Source organism: Centroberyx gerrardi, chromosome 18 (assembly GCF_048128805.1).
Source record: "Centroberyx gerrardi isolate f3 chromosome 18, fCenGer3.hap1.cur.20231027, whole genome shotgun sequence".
Lineage (NCBI taxonomy): Eukaryota > Metazoa > Chordata > Actinopteri > Beryciformes > Berycidae > Centroberyx > Centroberyx gerrardi.
In genome coordinates this window covers 2,263,788-2,269,787 of record NC_136014.1, presented here as the reverse complement: position 1 = coordinate 2,269,787, position 6,000 = coordinate 2,263,788, and the positions used below count along the sequence as shown (strand labels likewise).

The 6,000-nt window shown below is 37.3% G+C and overlaps 1 protein-coding gene across 1 annotated transcript in view; it reads left to right on the top strand.

Annotated features, from left to right (window-relative positions):
* Positions 1-4,453: 4,453 nt before the first annotated feature.
* LOC139932118 (uncharacterized) overlaps positions 4,454-6,000 on the top strand; it is a 70,825-nt gene continuing 69,278 nt past the window's right edge. The window contains exon 1 of the mRNA XM_078290060.1: positions 4,454-4,479. The gene's annotated coding sequence lies outside the window, so the exon portion shown is untranslated. The remainder of the gene's footprint in view (positions 4,480-6,000) is intronic.

Genomic DNA, 6,000 nt, shown 5'->3' with positions numbered 1-6,000 from the left:
AATTCCTCATTCATATCCTCCCTTGTTTTTCTTTGTTGTGGTTGTGTTCATTTGTTGCCTGTTCATGACTGATGTAAAAGCAAAGTAAAACATCTATGACAACACTCCTATATACATATACTACAAATTTAAGTATCTACTTCCAGTACAAATGACTGAGAAGAGCTAATACTCTAATGTCATTCCTCAAATGCAGGTACAAATACAATTCTTGACAAGCAACCACTGGAAGATGCAACTGTGACTGCCCCACAATAATGTTGCAAATGTTCTTAATATCTGTCACATAGCACTGTTTCTAGTGCAATCAGTGTGCACACAACGACAGATCAATCCTTTCTCCTGGATATAGTCCAAAGTTCCAAATATCACTTCTACAGAGTTCCTGGGAAAACTTAACAGCAGGTATACATCTAGTTCCAACACTGTCTAACTTTGAGAACGCACAGAATGAGGAGCATACCAGTGTGATCTTCGATGCACGTCCATTTAAATAAAACCCATCACACAATTCTTCTCCAGTCTACTATGCTTTTATTTTTAATTTATTAAATTTTATTCACTAAACATTTTCAACTATCTTTCCTTAATCAGGGTGGTGTCTGAGGTTGTTTCAGGTTTCCTTATTTACAGTTCACCCGTCATATGACTTACAGATAACCATAAATACTAAGTATATAAAACATTACCATCTTTTTGAAATAATTTCTACAAAATAAAATATTTACCCTTAAGTAAATATTTACTCTAAAGTAAATGTTGTATTTTGTGAAAACTATTCTGAAAAGTAATGGTAATGTTGTTTTGTATACTACACATGACTGATTAACTGTATATAAGGAAACCTGAAACAACCTCAGACACCACCCTGATTAAGGCAAGATAGTTGAAAATGTTTGGTGAATAAAGCATAGTGGACTGGAGAAGAATTGTGTGATGTGTTTTGTTTAGATGGATACACATGTAGTTCCATCTCAAATTAGAGAGAGGATCTGATCTTATTCCTCAAATGCAGGTACAAATCCAACGCTTGATAAGCATCAGCCGGAAGATGCAACTGTGACTCCACCATCAGAATGTTGCAGATGTTGTAGATACGACTGCCTACTCTGTTATCTTTTCTATCATAGTAATCACGTAGCCTATATTCAAATTCATAATTCAGGATTTTGAGTGATAGATGGGATCTGTATCAGCGTGTTCTCTACTGATCACAACTTCAGTATAAAATATACTGAAGTTGTGATGTGTTGTGATGACCTGTAATGCTGCCTTGTTTTTTGACCACACACACAGACTGGTCATCGATAACTTGTTCTGTTGCATACCATCGAATGAAGTACAGGACTCTGTGAGCTTATTTCACAGCAGTTGACTTTGAATAGCCTACAGAATTTACTTTAGGTAGGCCTATTCACAATAGACCATCACACAATTATTAATTGTGGCTTCCTTGATAAATCATGGATAAGCAATATCAACTTCTGCCAAATAGCTAAGTAGTAATCTTTGGCCCAGTAATTATTGTGAGCCCATTCAGCCATATTCATATAAAAACAGCCATGCAGTGTCTGCTAATTGGAGAATGTAAACACCGAGTGATTTGTGACATGTTGTGCGGGCCACAATTTAAGATAGAAGTAGGTTTAACAATAACAACATGACAATATGATACTACATTTGTAGCTTACCCGGATGATACCAATGAAGCAGAACTGAATTAGACTTCTGTCCAAATATGCACTGTCAAACAAACCATGGTCCTTCAGATCAACAGACAGATGTAGAACTCCATTGATTCCTTCTTGAGGAAGCCCCACCAACTTTCTATTCTCTAATTTGCCGTGCTTGCCACTTCAATGTAGCTGTCAATAGCAGAGCCGTCGTGTATACTGCGACGGAGAAAACGCTGAAAGTCTCTGACTTTAACATTCTCTGTGCCCCGGTCGCCTCTGACAATCCTTGGACAACCACCTAATCTCTCGACTGCCTCCATGTAGTAGCCTCCAACAATTTTTGGGTCACTGCTTGTAGTAAATGCATTCATCCAGATGATTTTCCGTGAAAACCTGTCAATGCAGCCATTGATACGGATACCAAATGGCTTCAATTTGTCATAGGAGTCCAAGTGCCAAATATAATTGGGCCCTTTTGTAAAATAGCTTCGGCGATGGAGACGTCTGGTTCCTCTGAGTTCAACACCCCTTGGGTCTAGTTCTTTTAGAATTTAACAAACGTCTTCTTTCCTGACGTGTAATCCATTCTCCTTGCATTTTGTGTACATCCACCTATACCCATGGAGTTGGCCAGATGTTTGTAACTGTTCATAAATGAAAGTAATTACCCGATCAAAACGGGCGTATCCCTTGCGCCGAAACAGACTACAAGACTTCAAAATTCATTTTAAATGTCGTTCGGAGACAATATAACGGTGACAACTTGCAAGCAAAGCAGTAATGTCCTTATAATGAAGTCCAAAGTTAAAATATGGCTCAACTAACTCCTATACTGTCATTTCCACACAGAAACATAGCAGGCTGAAATGCACTGAGTGGTCTCCTGTGCGCGCCAGACCGTGCACACGCAATACTTTCTCGTGAGCACAGGAAACTTTCTCGTGCCCACGGGATAGTTTCTGGTGCGCACCAGATAGTTTTCCGTACGCACCAGAAACTTAAAGATTTTTTTTTTCTTGCCCATGTCCCCTTAGGGGCTCCGTAGTAGACTGTAAAACTGAATCACAATAAAGGTCTCCACCATTAAGAAATTTGCACTTGTAGAATACTGGATTGTGTCTCTTGATTAAGTTTTAAAGCAGTATTATTTCATATAATCATGCTCACAATATTACTTGCTTTGCTCAGGGAAGCTTTCGGTTTATAGTTCATAGCCATTGGCACTGTTGGGGATTAAATAGCCTATGACAGAAATGCATCATCAGCGAAACATCAGAAAGTTAAATATACAGTTAAATATTAAATACTATATATACACCTGATTGAATGAACTATGTTTTTCATTCTCTTAAAGCCATTTTGATCTAAAGGCTTATGCTTAAATGCTTGAAGTTTGTTTCTTAGACAAATATAAATAGTGAAGTTGATCCTATGTATGAATGTCTTTTCAAAGTCTTTGCCTTTCTATCAAGGCAAAGGGCGGCTACTTTAAAGAATCTAAAATATAAGATAGTTTTGATTTGTTTAACACTTTTTTGGTCACTGCATAATTCCATTTGTGTTATTTCATAGTTTTGATGTCTTTACTGTTACTCTAAAGTTGACCTACAAAATGTTCAACCCCCTACATTTTGTTCATGCTCTGATTACAATAATCACCATGCACTCACAATGTATTTATAATGCCTTATGAGCACCACTTTATCTGAAGTGTTGACAGACTCTATAGAACTATATCACTATACTATAGTAGCATGCAGTGATGAGCATCCAGAAACAGGTTGATCAGTTGATCCTTTATAAAACACATAGCCTCCAATATACCGGTGGTCAATGAACTGCTTACTGCTGGACTAGAATATTTGATGATGAAAAGTTTCAATGTTGTCTTCTCTCATATTCCACCTAACAAGGCCATGGGAAACCTTGTATACACTTTGGTGAACACGAGAATCCTGATTAGTTTGTTTTGACCTGAACTTTAACAGTAAGCAGTGAGTCCTTGAGAAGTTTTAAGCTGGCTATTCTTTAACTCCAGTAAAATGAATACTTCAATACTCTTTGCACCTCTTCCTTTGAATTCCCCACATTTGTCAAGGAAGTTGCAGGTAGCCCACTGGTTACTTCAATAAATCATGAGCTTACAATAATAAGGTTCTATCTGACTTTTTTTTTTTAAATTGAAATTGAGTTCTACACATATTCATGACCTTTGAATGTTATTTCATGCTTGTGTGGTGTTAAATATTTAAAAAGATAGTACAGATAGTAGGCTACATAACAGTTTTGCCAGCTGGTACTGAGATATAGTTCTCAGATATTGAGCACTGCAGTGCTCAATATCACACACACACACACACACACACACACACAATCAACTTAAGGAGGAAAAAAACAGAACAAACAACTGAATCAGTTATTTTGAAAGGTTAGAGTTCTGAATAAAAATCTAATTAATTCCTCTCATTTATGAACTGCAGAGCATGAAATGAATAGCAATAGAGAATCTATCTATAATTCTTCTCTTAAGTTATTGATTTTTTGGATGAATCAATTATAGAGAGTAGCTTCAGATCTTTCACTTTCACTCTTGCGCCTTTCACCAAACAGGATGATTTCAAAGAAATGGTCTGACTGCAAAACAGAAAGTGAAAGTGTGTTGAAGTGTTTATTACACTGACTGCCACTAGAGGGCTGAGCAAGGTTTCATGTTTCTGTATTCACATCCAGAGCCTCATCGTATTAAAAGGACAGGGAGGAGAGAGGCAGCAGAAGAGAACTACTGTTCATTTGGCTTCTAAAGGTAAGAAATCCTCAGTGAGGTTTGACCTTAAATGAATGAAAACTTTCACTGTACATAGAATTTTATTGATGTTTCTATCTGGTTTAATGAACAATGAAGTATCAATGGTAGAACCTAAATATGCAGTCACTACTGCAGGCACTACTTGAATATATTCAGTTATACATTCAGAACATATGTAATACATTCAGAATGTATATAGAAAATATACATTATATATCAAAATAATCCATCAACCTTGGAGAAAATGGAACAGGACAATAAAGAAGTTTCAAACAACAATGCAGGTAGGCCTGAATAATATTGTTCTAAAAGTTGTCAATGTTAATACTGAATTGTCCCTTGAAAAAGAGAAAAACATTGCCATCCTCAATGAATACAGAAAAGAGAACAAATCAATAGAGGGAAAGAGAGAGAGATGGGAAATGTGTGTGTGTGTGTGTGTGTGTGTGTGTGTACACTGGGTTGAGTGAGTGCTCCACACTTGCAAGTGATACAGAGTTTTTAAATTTGGCATCTTCATCCGATAGCCCCCTCCCTGGTGAGAAACAAAAAGGTTTGCAAACATATACAGATGTGAACAGGAGATGATGATGATCTTGGTGGCACTCCTACTGAGACATATGTTGTTTACTTTCTTCTTACTGCACTAACTGTCTATTTTGTCTGAGCCAATCATAAAAATGCTTTTTGGAAAATAAATTGTGATTGGTGGTGTAGAAGTTGAAGACAGCCAAGAGAGAGTGATACCAGGATGGTTTGAATGACCTCCCTTTTGCTCCAAACATATGAATTTGGAAGGATTTCAGCACTTATCGTTTAAACTGTGGTTCTCATGAGGCGTACTGGGAAAAACCCAACAAGTAGTCCAACCCATACGACCACATAGGTCGTTTGTTCCTACCCTCTAATACGACCCACAGGAGTATTTCCAACGTGATCTCACAAAAATACGTGAAATGAAAACAACTTGGGTTATGGTTATGGTTAGGCAACTAAAACAACTTGGTTAAGGTTAGGAAAATGGTTTGGTCATGGTTAAATTTAAAAAAATTAAAACATGACTCACCGTTGTATGTCCTTTGGAAAGGCTGGGAATCGAATCCCGGTCGCCGACATCGAAGGCAAACGTATACGCCCATCCACCATCCCCGACTACAACACCGTTACATTCCACCGTGCTATTTCAATTTTTGAGAGAGAAACTTGACAGTCACGTGACGTGGACGCAGACCAACGTAGCATATTGTCGTTATTTACACGACCGCTAGAGGTCGCTTAACTTTAAAATGTAACTCTAGGTCGTAATAACCTGCTTGTACAAATGACCTATGGGGTTGTTTTTTGGGGGAGGACAGTCTCGAAAAACAAGCTACTGACCCTCATTGCATAATCTTTAAATTAACTGTTTAAAAGACATACTGTTAAGTGTATATTTTTTTTAGGCTACTGACCCTTGCAAATGGTATATCAAATAATTCAACACAGTAGACTCACTCATATAAGCCTAATCTCTTGATA